This window comes from Nylanderia fulva, unplaced genomic scaffold (assembly GCF_048542155.1).
Source record: "Nylanderia fulva isolate GAGA-0341 unplaced genomic scaffold, ASM4854215v1 Scaffold13, whole genome shotgun sequence".
NCBI lineage: Eukaryota > Metazoa > Arthropoda > Insecta > Hymenoptera > Formicidae > Nylanderia > Nylanderia fulva.
In genome coordinates, this window is record NW_028189518.1 from 698,092 (window position 1) to 711,641 (window position 13,550).

At 40.0% G+C, this 13,550-nt stretch overlaps 1 protein-coding gene across 2 annotated transcripts in view; it reads right to left on the reverse strand.

Annotated features, from left to right (window-relative positions):
- Positions 1-13,550, reverse strand: part of klu (zinc finger protein klumpfuss) — a 64,602-nt gene that overhangs the window by 33,291 nt on the left and 17,761 nt on the right. The window contains exon 1 of one of the 2 annotated variants that reach the window (XM_085479741.1): positions 11,395-12,312. The exons of the other annotated variant lie outside the window; for it this stretch is intronic. The gene's annotated coding sequence lies outside the window, so the exon portion shown is untranslated. Of the gene's footprint in view, positions 1-11,394; positions 12,313-13,550 lie in introns of those variants that run through there. 2 annotated transcript variants of the gene reach the window in all.

A 13,550-nucleotide genomic window follows, 5' to 3' on the forward strand; every position in this document is an offset into this window, starting at 1 on the left:
GTCTTGTTACTTTTACAGTTTATCGTTGTTTAATGATGCGATCATTATTGCAGAATGGATGAACGAGACGATTTATCATTAATATACATAATTAAGCGCGATTTTTCAACGGTAATGAATAAATCGACGATTAGACCATTAATCAATCGTGTGAAAAAAAAATCACGCATTATCCCCTTTTGACGTTTCGAAGAGAGGATCTATAAATACTCGACGTTGATGATTTCCGAGTCGATTTTCTCCTCAATATTTCTCGTGTCCAGAAGAAGCGGGAATGGGGAGTAGATGATCGCGAGAATCTGACGAGAAAGAGCTAAGCTCGACTTAACTCGTTAACTCCGGTAGCTGAGTGGCACTTTGGCGACTTCGCGATCACGCGCGGCAGGTATACATACACCTACTTAACGACCCAACCGGGCCCAACCCAGCTACCTGTTCGACCATAGAGAATGATCGTTTTCCTAGCGCCGGCGATCGCTCAGCGACAAGCAACTGTTGCGGAAGCGAGCGAGCTGCAGGGAGGCGGATGAGAGATGAACCGTCCGGAGATTAACGCTCCCAGCGAGAATCGAGTATTATCGCTAAATAACTGAAATCAGTGCGTTCCCGCGACGCGATCGATACATCGTTAAATCTTCATTCCACCGTATTACCTTCGAGTAATAATTCCAATAAATGTGATAAAGTACACATCATTGTAGAATGTCTCACTAATTTTACACATCTTTATTACGTATGGAGAAAGGGAAGCAAGAATAAGGGGTATTTGCCCGCCCTTGAAATTAGTCAAAGAATTAACCATTTACTCTCCTTTTGAGTAAACACTGCAATTTATTTGCACATATTTAATATAAAAAACTGAAAATAAAATACTAAAAAAATAAGGAACAACAAATTTTAATCGTGCTTCCATCTGCAAAAAATCCTGCGGACGCCCACGATGTAATAATACTAAAATGTGGTATATTGTTCACAGTGTGCGACAAAAGTCTAACCACTGCGGGAGAAAGAAATTTCTTTTTATATCTTAAACATCTTTTTATTCTACACGAAATGTTGTGAACAGCGGCATGAGTGTTTATAACGATGCCGAAGAGCCATTTATTACAAGCGTCGCAATACTTTGGAAGGTGAACATCGTATCCATATTTTAAAGCTCGAAAAAACCAGTTACGTACATTTATGGAAATATTACGTAAGAATTATACATATAATGCTACGTTGGAAAAAATCTTGTGAATTATGAAACATATTAAACACGCATCGACGACGGTATTCGCATATAAAGAAGGAGATTTGTTGTTAAAACGTTGTCATATCATATTACTATCTCCTGTAATATGATATTAATATCATTCACGTGAATAATATCGTATTTCAACTAATCTTCATGTGCGAAAACTTGTATATTAAATTTTTTATTTTGCATTCTATTATTCTACACAATAACATATTTTCAAATTATATTATATGTATATATAATATTAATATTTCTATTAAAAAATATATTTACTAATAAATAAAAATATATATATTATATTACAAAATATGTTTCTTTTTCGATATTGACGTATTGAAATTAAAACAATAGCACGGATTATATCGCGTGAGTAATTTTTCGATAATTAAATATATCGACGCAACACAATACTGGCATGTTCGAAATTGGAAAAATTCGGAGAGCATTGTGTTTATCATTCGCATGTATTCAGCATGCAGTAACATGGTGTAGCAGTTTCTATACGCGCGAGAGAGCGAGAGAGAGAGAGAGAGGCGCAGCATCTCTGAAACGCGAGATGCGCGACCTTGAACTCGCATCCCAGGGTCGATCGATAGGCGCCACGCGCGTCTCCTGACCTATATAAACATCAGGAATTCCGGGAGAGGGAATACGTGAGGGAATATGAAGAATCCTGCCAACTTTTCTCGCGTGTAAACATCCAACAAAATTATAAAAACTGTACGACGAGATCTTTGCACTCTGATATGCTTTATCTTTTAATTTCAGTCTGTAAATAGTAGAAAAAACAAATTTTTTTAACACTATATATATACATACATAAAAAAATATAAATATATATAAAAAATCCGCACGCGATAAAGCGAGCGCGATGTGTTTACGTAAATCCGCCTACAAACATATTGCGTAATAATTTTGAATGGAGCGCACCATCGCTAAAACCGTTAACGAGATATTGAGAGATATTATCGGACGGGTTATTTCAGGGACAATGTCGATATACGTTACTACCTATTAGTTTTTCAAATTGCCGTCGTTGGTTGTTTCGATTTTCCCCCATCGTCGTCGCTTTGAAAATTTCAAAAACATGATTCACGAGTAAATAAAACGCGCTCGACTCTTCGAACCGGCGATCGATTAAAATGCAAATTCACCGGCGTCCAATTAACAGTAAACATGCGGCTTGTCGCGTGGACGTCGATTTTTGTTAGTTGACGCAAGTCGCCGGCGACAAAGCGATGTCGTCTCCCGCCGCAGCCGAGCAATTAACGATCCTCCCCCGTTGGTGAAAAATATGAAAAAATTCATCGCCGGAAATCGCGAATCCGCCGCGTCACATCCGTCGCCGCGGATGTATCCTGCTGCTCGCCGCCAGATATCGGAGGGAGAATTTGCATACAACGGATCGCCAACAAACGCACACTTGGCGGTACGAAGTCGCACGCGTGGGCGTTAATTACTCCGTTAAATCTGTCGCATCGCGTTAGTGGGAGTGTGTTACATATCGCGATGTGTATATAAAACGTCGACAGATACGACCGCTGTTGCGGCCTGCGTCCCGGACACATTGCAAGTATATTTACGCTCGACGGAAGATAGGCTGCAGTTGTCTCTCTCTCTCTCTTTCTGCCCAGCTTCATCAATCTTGATTCATTTTGCAATTAATAGTTTTTGCCTTTCTTAAAAAAATATAATAATAATTTGTATCATTGCTATAATTTAATAACGAATGTGATTTATAACGTGAAATTAGGCTACGGTTGTCTATCTCTCCCTCTTCTAGCCAGTTTCATCAATCTTGATTAATTTTGCAATTAATAGAGCCTTTGCCCCTCTTAAAAGAAATATATATAATAATTTGTATCATTACTATATTTAATAACAAATATGATTTATAAAGTAATTTTCGGTATCAAAGTAAAATTTGAACTAATCACGTTTTGTATTAAGATAAAAATATTGAGCAATTCGATTAAACTAACAATAAGTTCAATTAAATTAAATCGTTAAGAAAATCATCAATTTAATATTTTCACTGAAAAAGAACGTGAAAAGTGTAAAAATCCAACAAAATTACATTGAGGCAAAATATTGATATTTATAATAATAAATAAATTTACGTTATAATTTATAATATAATAAAAATATAATATTACTTTTGAAGATTATAATGAAAAATATTTGTTCACACACAGTATTTTTCGGGCCTCCCCGAGGTGCAGATTGTCTTCACATATCGTTTTACAAAATAATCCGGGATCCAGCGAGAGGCTCGTGAGATTTATTAGCACGAAATACTGTGTGTACCGGTCGTAACAACGTTCGCTCGTAATATATTTGGGCTAGATACTGCTTGGTCGCGGCGAATGACGCGGTTTATAACACGGGTGTGTGTACTCCATAACGCGGCTCGTCATAACATTTGTACCAGCTCGTTACCAGTTTTGTATTACGAATATACTGCATCGTAATTCTCGCCCGCACACGCGGCTTCTTCCCTGCAACGTGTTGTGTATTCGTGCTTTCGCCGATGCATCCCGCCGTTTGTTTTACAATTTGTTTCACATCCCAAGTCCTGATATTCGGATATTATGTAATAATGATTATATCATCTTTAATATTTTTTTTTATATAACACGACCATCATAACACTTGACAAATTCTTTCATGTATAATTATACATATATCCGCGAAATGCAATCCAATTGTGGATAAACCGCGATATCGGGACCGCCTGTTATAGTAGATCAGTCTGTATGCGACGCAGCCTCTCTGGCGGTGGACGAGTAAAGAGAGCGATATTGATTTCCAGGAAAAGAGGGAGAGAGAGAATGAAGGAGGAACGAGATACGGACACCGTGTGTGCATCGTACCGTGGAACGAACCCAACCGACCTGTGCAACCTCGTGCCGTGCCCTGTCGAGGGGGTGGCTGGAGGTTTCACGGTCAAGGCCGGTGAAACCAACCCTCCGTGTTACCCTCGAGCGACCCTCGCACCCACCCGGCACGCGCGCCCGGTTAAACTTCACGGTGTCGTGATTAACGACTACAACCCCCGCGCTTGCTAGAGCATATAACCAACGTCATCCCGTCAGCTTGAAAGTGGCACAAAGTTTGTTAATAGGTTGACACGGAGCGCTAATCACTGAGATTATGTAGGGCGCAAACATAATGTTCCTCTAATCTCGCGTATAATCAAAGTGGTATACATTTAACGGGAGGCTAATACTTATATATAAAATTATAAATTCCAATTATTTTTATTTCACACCATCTCGCTTATTTCATTCCGTTATTTAATTTCAAAGTGTGTTACGCTGCGTTAAATAATTAATACCACATCTTCGCGTAAGCCAAGTGTATTCCCCGGTGTCCATGCGGCTGGAAGAGTTTAGCGTAGGACGTTCGAAGCTCCTCTGCTCGTCCACCGAGGTGAACATTTCAGAATCGACTATACACACGAAGTCGCGCGCCTTGGGATAGAAGAGAGGAAGGTAGAGGAGAGACCGTATCCGATCGACGGTTTTACGCAAGCATTTACTTTCCACGGTTTACATCTCTCGGCGGGAATCCACGGGAGAACGGACAACAGTATAAAAAATATCGTCGAGAGCTATCGACTGGTCGTTCGTTACGCGAGGACTACACCTGCACGCGGTCGTTGATATGAAGAAACTCCGCCGCGTTCGGAGCCACCTACGCGACGGCCAGCTCGTTCACTCCATTATCGGTCCGGTCGAAGAATTAATTAGAGGGGGATTCACACGCCTCTGTGCGCGCGTCCGTTCGTCGTCGGTGCAGACGATTGCATTACGTGTAAATCTTGACGACAAGTTCTTTCGGGGATGCTTCAAAAATGTTTTTCGATCTATCTGTCAATTGTCGAATTATTCGAGAAATTAAAATTTACAATAATTCAGAATATGTAGATCTAAATATTGCAATATAGAAATTATTATAAGAAAAAAAGAAGAAAAATTGAATATATTGTATCTATATATTATAGAGATAAAAAAAATTACAGTTCAATGAAAAGTTTGTAAATATTGCAATGTAGATTACTATGAGAATTATTGTAATTAATACTATATAGATAATACTATAAGAGAAGAATAATTAATATTATAATTAATACTATATAGATAACACTATAAGTAAAGAATACTTTAATTAATATTACAATTAATACTATAAATAATACTATAAGAAAAAAAATGAGAAAAATTGAATTGAATTGAATTTTTCCAAACGCTACATAATCATTTTATAAAAAATGCGAATCGGGACAATCTGAATTCTTAACGTAGGGACAGATTGAAGCCTTTCTTCTCGCCACACATATCGTTTCTCAAAGGTCAAATACGTTTCATTCAAGAGTTTCTATTAATGACATTGTGTACGCTTGGCTATACGATCCGTCGAATCATTAGACTAACAATACAAAACATAGGTTTTCGCGACGTTTACGTTCGCAATGCTTTTCGACCAGTGTATTGAATGCACGTCTCTAAAAATCGACATCACCAATTATGATCGCCTCAGAGGTATGATTTGCATGTCGTGCCTCCTCACAAGTATACGATTCGCAATACGTTCTTTGCGCAGGTGACAATTCGTGACGCATATTAACATAATGACGGATCATTACGATCGACATCGCCAGATTTTTCGTGGGCGTACATTTGAAATCGCAGACAAGTATTCTCTGAGAAACAAAATAATGAAACAATCAAATGCACCAACGCAAAAGGTTTGCGAAAGTATAATATAATAGTTTTCAATTAATTTGTATATCTTCATATAATATATAATAGTATAGTTCGAAGCAATATAGATATATTTTCTGCTTAAAAATAAGTTACAAATTATAATTTGTAAAGTATATTTTTTTATAACTCGTTGAAAGTTAACATTTATTTCACGAAATTTATGGAATCACAAAGAAATAAAATATAAACAGATTTAATATTTCTAAAGTCTTTTTTATTGAAAATTTTCTATCAGTCCATCGCTTGTATTCATTGTATAACGAACGTTCTCCTTTAAGATTTCTTTCACCACGTACAGATATATTTAATATTACGCGCTCCGGTTTTCTATGTGCTACTTCCTATGAGTCATCTGGCTTACGCGGATGTGTGATAATTTATATTGAGAAAACTCGTTTGTAAAACTGCGATTTTTCAAATTTTTCTGCTTAAAACATTTTCCTCGTAAAAAAGAACGTAAACAGTACGCATATATTATATGCTCCCCAAAGTTAAAGTTGTAGTTTGCTACCCCGATTTATGCTCGTTAAATCGCTAATCGACCCTCATTATGATCGTTAACAATCGCCACCGTCTCTTTGTCATCGTCATTGCCCTCGGTGGCTTAACTTCGATTGACTATCATGATCGCAAATATGTATCCAATCGACACATGTAATCGCATTGAAGAACATCGCTGATTGATCAGACACGTAATACGTGGCATTTTTTTCATTGAATTTCGTATGAGTTGATTAATTTAACCAAACAACATTTGCATGTAATAGAGAAAAATAGAATGCGTTCTAAAAACAGAGACTTAAAAAATTTTGGAAACGTACATTTTTATTAATATCCGTATAATATTATCGTTTTGATATTATTTATTCATTACTCAAGAGAAGTTTATGTGCTTCAGAAAAAAATAGATTCAAAAATATTTTTTAATTATTATTCTTTCGACAATGTCACGACAATTCTGCGAGAGTTATATAATTTTCGATCTGTTGGATTCAAGTTTTAATTGATAGGTGCAACTTTTCCTTGGCTCAAGTCTTCTCTCCTGGGTAACATATATTTAAGGACTTAACTTTAAATTTATACCTTGGAACATAAATACTGTCATGAAATGAAAAAGCAGAAAAAGAAGAAAAACCGCAAATTACTTATAAACCGCAAATTAGGATGAGTCTACTTATATTTAATCTTCTTCCAAGCTGAGAAGATGCCACATTGAAATATCAACATGACTAATTATAAGTCTCGATGAGTCGAGATTTGTTTAAAGTCCACACTGATGGTGGACTTTAAACAATTAACATCTAATTGCATCTGCATCTTCGTTTAAGTTTTACACACATCTTGGCGAAATTTTCTTCATCTAAAATTTCTTAATTTCCTTTATTGAGTGATTTCACAATTAATTTGGATTTTCCAATCTTTGTAAAGAAAAGAAATCGATTTTCGAGCACACGTGTATGCAACGCAAGAAAACACGCACTTTATAGCCTTCGAAGCTTTGCGAGATACTCTGTACAGGTACAGGTAAATGGCAATAAGGCGGATAGCGGCTGCCGTTTGATTAAGCGCGGTAGCTAGCACCGAGAGCGGTTGTTGGCGCAATTACGCCAAATGGATTTCCTAATTGCGGCGCCGTGCCACAAAGAGATTACTCACGTTCGATCATTCCGCGTCCGTCGAATCGGTAAAAATCGCACCGTCGTATTCCTCGTGCGAGCCGTCGTGAGAGATGTATTTATTGCGAAATCGATCTGACACAAGAACAATCCTGTGATCCCAAATCCGTCTCTGAATTTTCCTAGGAAACATCTTTACCTAATATTTTTTTCCACGCGATATACCACTCGTAATCGCTTCGGGGAACAAAGATTCAGCGAGGAGAAGGTTCTGCGCTCTCGGGCGCGCTGGTAGTTGTCTCTCTGAACAGGAGGAGTCACGTGTAATCTTATCGCCGAGATAGCGACTACCTTAATCCTCGCTTATTCTATTTCTGCACGGCCGCCGTTTCTTTCACGTGGGAGCACGAGAGACGCCAGGAAGAAAAAGAGAAAACGAGAGATGGGGAAGAGAGGGAATGCAAAGGGGTTAAAGAAGAGAGAGAGGGAGGGAGGAGAAGGAAGATTGCAGGGGCTGCGTCAGGGAACGCCGAGGCGCACCGAAAGGCCTCCTCCCGATCTGCATAGCAAATTGGCGATCGATATACGGTGACCGGCGAACGCGGCGCACCGGTGAATCGCGCGAGCCTCGAATTAAAGCTTATAACTTTCATGTCCGGCGCAATGTATCATTATGCGCGCGCGGGGACCCCGGGATCCCGTTGATGCAGCAGCAGCTGCATCGCGTCGGCGCGAATATGCGCATAAAGCACGATAAATCGTGCGCTTGCCGATAGATACCGATCGACGGATGACAATCGTCGAACGATAATGATCGAGAGGACCCGTGTGTCTAATCCCCAAACACGTATAGGTACACTCTTTCCTTTTGTATAGCGACGATATATCTTGGGGAAATGACGTATAACTTGTAATTGAAATTTCGCGTAATGTGATTGACACATTCGAGTGATTAAATTAGCCGTTCAAATTTGCAGTGATTTATATAATTTAATAGAATCCATCGTTGAGATGAAATTTCTCTTTAAATAAACGGCCCATAAAATATTTAAGTATAATGAAAATTTGATTAAAATGTATAATTGCGTTAAATTAATCGCAGAATTTCCTGAAATTACATATATAAAAAAAATTGTTATTTCTAAAGATAATAACGTTAGATAAAAATATTGAAAAACGCTCGTGAAATCGAACATCCCGAGGATTTATTCGCTAAATCGAGGTCTCGAGGAACGTTTTCGTTGCGTTGTTTGCAAATGAGACAGGGCAGCCGTGACATCTGACACTTTGTGTGCTCCGAGTGTCCGGCCACTTTCTTTACTACGCGTGTCGCGAAGGACGCTGACTTCTCGGATCGCTGTCGTATTAAGAACCCATTAAGACAATGAAAATAAGTTTCGTCGACGATTGTCCTAGAGGCATCAATAACTATCGTTGAACCCGAAGCATGCGAGAAACTCTGGGAATATCATTAATTTATCTGCCAACGTATGATTATATTACTGAATATATTATTTATTAAATATCAAAAGTCAATATTATTAAAAATCAATTTAATGAACTTAATAGACTTAATGGAAAATCTGTGATATGATAGATATATACGTATAATAAGCAAAATAGATATCTTATATTTTCTATTTGATTTTACTGCTTTTTGAGCTATAGCATTTGTGAAAGTAAAAATAATTACGAAAAAATGCGAGAGAAATAAATGTTGTCTGATTGTAATTTAGCCAAATCGGCGTTTTACGTTCTTAATCTGTATCGTCCGACAATTTGCACACTACGACAAACACACACTCGCGGCGTGACAAAATTCAGCGATATAACGCGCGGTAAATCGGCGCGTGCGCGACAGTATAGCAGCGGCAGAGAGATTTAATGTACATGTCACGCTCGCAGCACGCGTCAAAGTCACGAGGCGTGAAGGGACGAAGCGCGCGAGATTGGTCTCGGCAGATCGTTCTACGTGGCTGGGTTAACGCGCGTGTCCGCTCCACTTCCGACATTAAGCCACCCTCGCGCGCGCAAGGTGGCATTCAGCGTAATGTGTCACTGGAAGATATTTTCAAAGCCCCCTCTCGTATCACGCAAATTCCGTGCAATTACTTCATCTCGAAATCGCAAAAACTTCGACAACATTATGCATCTGGACGCACCGAAGTAGTAGTATTTTAAATAAAATAGCGAAAACAAATAAGGAAAGTAAAAAGAAAAACATCTCCTTCATCTCATTATCGATCAGATCATTAAATACGTCATGCAGATAAAATCGACAAGTTTTCAGATTAATTGGACAATGTCATATCTGTTTTTTCCTATTTTATGTCTGATTTTTAAATGCTAAGCTGCAGCCATAACTCGTACAGCTGATTCTGTTGACAGATGTGATGTATGACACAGATTGATAAGCTAAGTAAAAAAAAATTAAAATTAAGAGATCCCACGTGTAAACAACAGTCAAAAAATACAAAATGCATATTCGTATTATCATATGTAAATGCATTTGTTGCATAAAAAAAATTTAATGTAGTAAATACATTTAAGTAGATGCACGTTTTTTTCTCTCTCAACAATTTCCTTCGAGGATCGATAAATATATATTTCCAGTCGCGTTTTCAAACTTTTGCGAGGTGGAAAAGGTCGAGCGTAAAAAAAAAGACCGAGCAGTTGAGAACATGCTCTTCGCACGTATTTACTTTAACACGCGTGTCCGCTCCATTTCCGACGCTCAGCGCCGCGAGGCTTTGACGAGCGCGGTGTAACGATGTTAAAACCGCCCTCGCAACGGAGGACAGAAAAGCTGGCCTCTATGAGATCGATTATAAACGCATTCTAGTGTCAACGAGGGTGGAAAAAGTGGCTTTGATATTAAATGGCGGTTTGCGCGATTATCTCTTTTGATTCTTTCGATCACAGGCTCTCTGTCTCTTGTGTATTATTTAAAACAATAAGCAATGATTATTCAATATATATATATATATATATATATATATATATATATAATTCAATATTTGTCAGTATATATCGAATAATATCGGTTCTCTATGAATTTATTAATTAATTGGTAAAAACCTTCGATACAACCCTTGCAGGGATAACATGATTTTTTGTTCACACGTCGTGCTTTTTTTCGTTTCTCAACGTGCAATAAAAGCAACGATTAAAGTCGTGATATTAATGTGGGGCAAGCAACGATAAAGTTGGAACGAATAAAACTACAACGAAATATTACTCTGTTAATCGAGTTTCGATACAGTATGTACTTATTTTATTCTATGGATAACCCTCGATTAACGTCACACTTTTATAACATGATAGGCAGCATATTCCTATGAAGAAAAATGCATAATAATCACTTAATCGCAGTATGCAACGTATTCTAATAACGTATCACATTTTGCACTTGTAATAATTTATATTTTTCTTGCGAATTTGCCATTTATTTTCATATTTCGTATGATCAAGCACTTCATCTACGTCTCGTGATTTGACAATTAAAAAAATATTTATATTTAACATTCGAAAAAATAAATGCTATTTTATTATGAAGGGTGCATAATTAAATAACATCAATAAGTATTACAACGTATCATATGTATATATATAGGACGTTTTTCTTGCATCACTATTAATAAAATATTATTTTTACAAGCAACTTTGCGGTTCCCTCGACCTGAGCTGAAGCCAAATAAGGGGTCACTCGAGGGATCGAGGGACATCGCGATATCGATCGAAAATATGAAGATTAGATCGTGTCGCTTACCGGATAACAGTTAGGGGTTGCCACGCATCCGAGCCTTCGTAGATTCAACCTCCTCCACGTTGGGACACTTTAACCTCGGGCTTCTTCCTCTCCTCTTATCTATTTTCTTATAGTCACAAATCACAATAGAGCAGGCACTGAACTTAGCTTATACAGAGACCATCCTCTCTCCGTTATCACAGCAACAATCGAACGTCTAGAGCCGTCGCACAGTCCGCGGGGCGAATATATAATACTGTCGGGCTACTCGTGTTGGTATCTTCGAACGACAATAACAATCGACAAACAACAACAATCGCTCGTCGAAGTGGGGCGTTGTCACATCGCATCGGCACACGCGTATATATAAAAATCTCGCCGATCCGTCAATCAAGCTCGCGACACTTGTTCGCCAAATTCTCCCTCGTACATGTGTGCGAACGAACCGTCGGGAATTCCCATTACTCGACGCGCTCTCGCGCGATGATCCTAGAGATCTTCTCTCGATATATTCGTTAACAGTCAGAGCAGAAACTCGCGGCAGCCACAACCAACAAGATCAATCAGGCACATCGAGATCACAGAATTACCCTAGCCCGGCCCGTCGGGATGTCGCCACCAAAGAGGTCTGACAAGATTAAGACGTGACTACTTGGGGCGAGCGAGTGAGAGTTCCCGCCGTCAACGACGACGATCACACGCGCTTCTTTTCAGCGTCCTCCCTCCAGAGCAACCCCCTGCGACTCTCCCTTTCGGTCCTTCTTTTACACGCGCGAATTTCCGGCTCTCTCGCTCGTCGCGCGGGGATGAAAAAAAAAAAAAAAAAAGAGGTAACTAGAGAACGAGAGCACGAGGAAGGAATGGGGTGGGAAGGAAAAAACGCAAGCGCACGTTCGCACAACCGACAATAGGGTGATCCTTTCAGCAGCGCGGTCTCGCGCCGACTGCGAGGCTGCAGCGACTCGGCACTCTCGGCAGCTTCACCTTCGGCCGCCGCGCTGTAACCTCCCCTCTCTCTCTCCACGTGCGCGACCCGGCGCGCACGTCCACCCCTTCCTTCTTGGTTGACTTTCGTGTCCGCGGACCTTAGGTGCCTCTCTCCCTCCCACTCTTCGATTCGCCGCTTTCTCCTCCGCCACCCTTGCCTACACCCGTGCCAGCTGGGCCCCACTATCGTTCCCTCTCGAGTTCTCCTCCGGAGTCACCGTTTCCCTCTCTCGAGCGTACGCGTCAGCCTAACCGAGCGCGTTAGGCACTAGGTGGGTGCACGCACACCGTAGCGCGTGGACGCACGTACGGATGCCGTGCCACGCCTATCTCCCTACTTTGTGCACGCGCCCGACCAGTTCGCGCTGTTTTTACTAGCGCGCTGGTAGCCGACTGCCGAGGGTAGAATCGAGAGGGAAACGCGAGCGTGTGTATGTGCGAGAGAGCTGTCTCTCTTTCCTTCTCTCAGGCGTCTCGCCGGGATTGCCCACGCGTTCGTTCGAGGCTGCGTGCACCCGATAAAGAAGCCGGCGCTGAATCGTCACTGTGAATGCGAGAGCAAGAGAACTTTTATCGGAAAATTTATTTTTCCGTCCGATCATTGCAATGAAAAATTATACTAGCGTTGTTATAAATTTATTTTATATAATTTTGGACGTTTATTCAGCACTCTTTCGCGAGAGCAATTTTAGGATGAGCTCGCGGTTGCACTCGCTCCGTTCTACGCGAACGCGGAAACTCAAATACAGGCCTTTTGGAAAGTTTCTGATAAAAATACCCGACGACGCGCCGTCCTCTTCTTCTATACGGCTTTTGTAAACAAATGCCTCTTGAGATATTGACACGTGATCGAGACTCCGGCCACACTTTAGACACGTGTCCACCATGTTGAGAGTGCTCGCTAAGTGGCCGCTGGACCGTTTGAATTTTTTCTAGACGTTCGTTATTTGCCTTTTTCCTCTTTTCATTTTTTTTCTTTAAAGCCGAAGAAGCCGGCCGACCCAATGCCAACTGGAGAACCGTAGAAGAGAATAGTCTAAGTTGATTTATTTTAGGAACTCGCGTGCCGCGAATTCAAATTTAACGTCGTCCGTTTTCTCTCCTTTCTCGCGTTTAATATATTGTATAATACTCTCGGCGAGCAATCGAGCACCGTCTGATATATAGAAAAAAAGCACACTTTATAATCA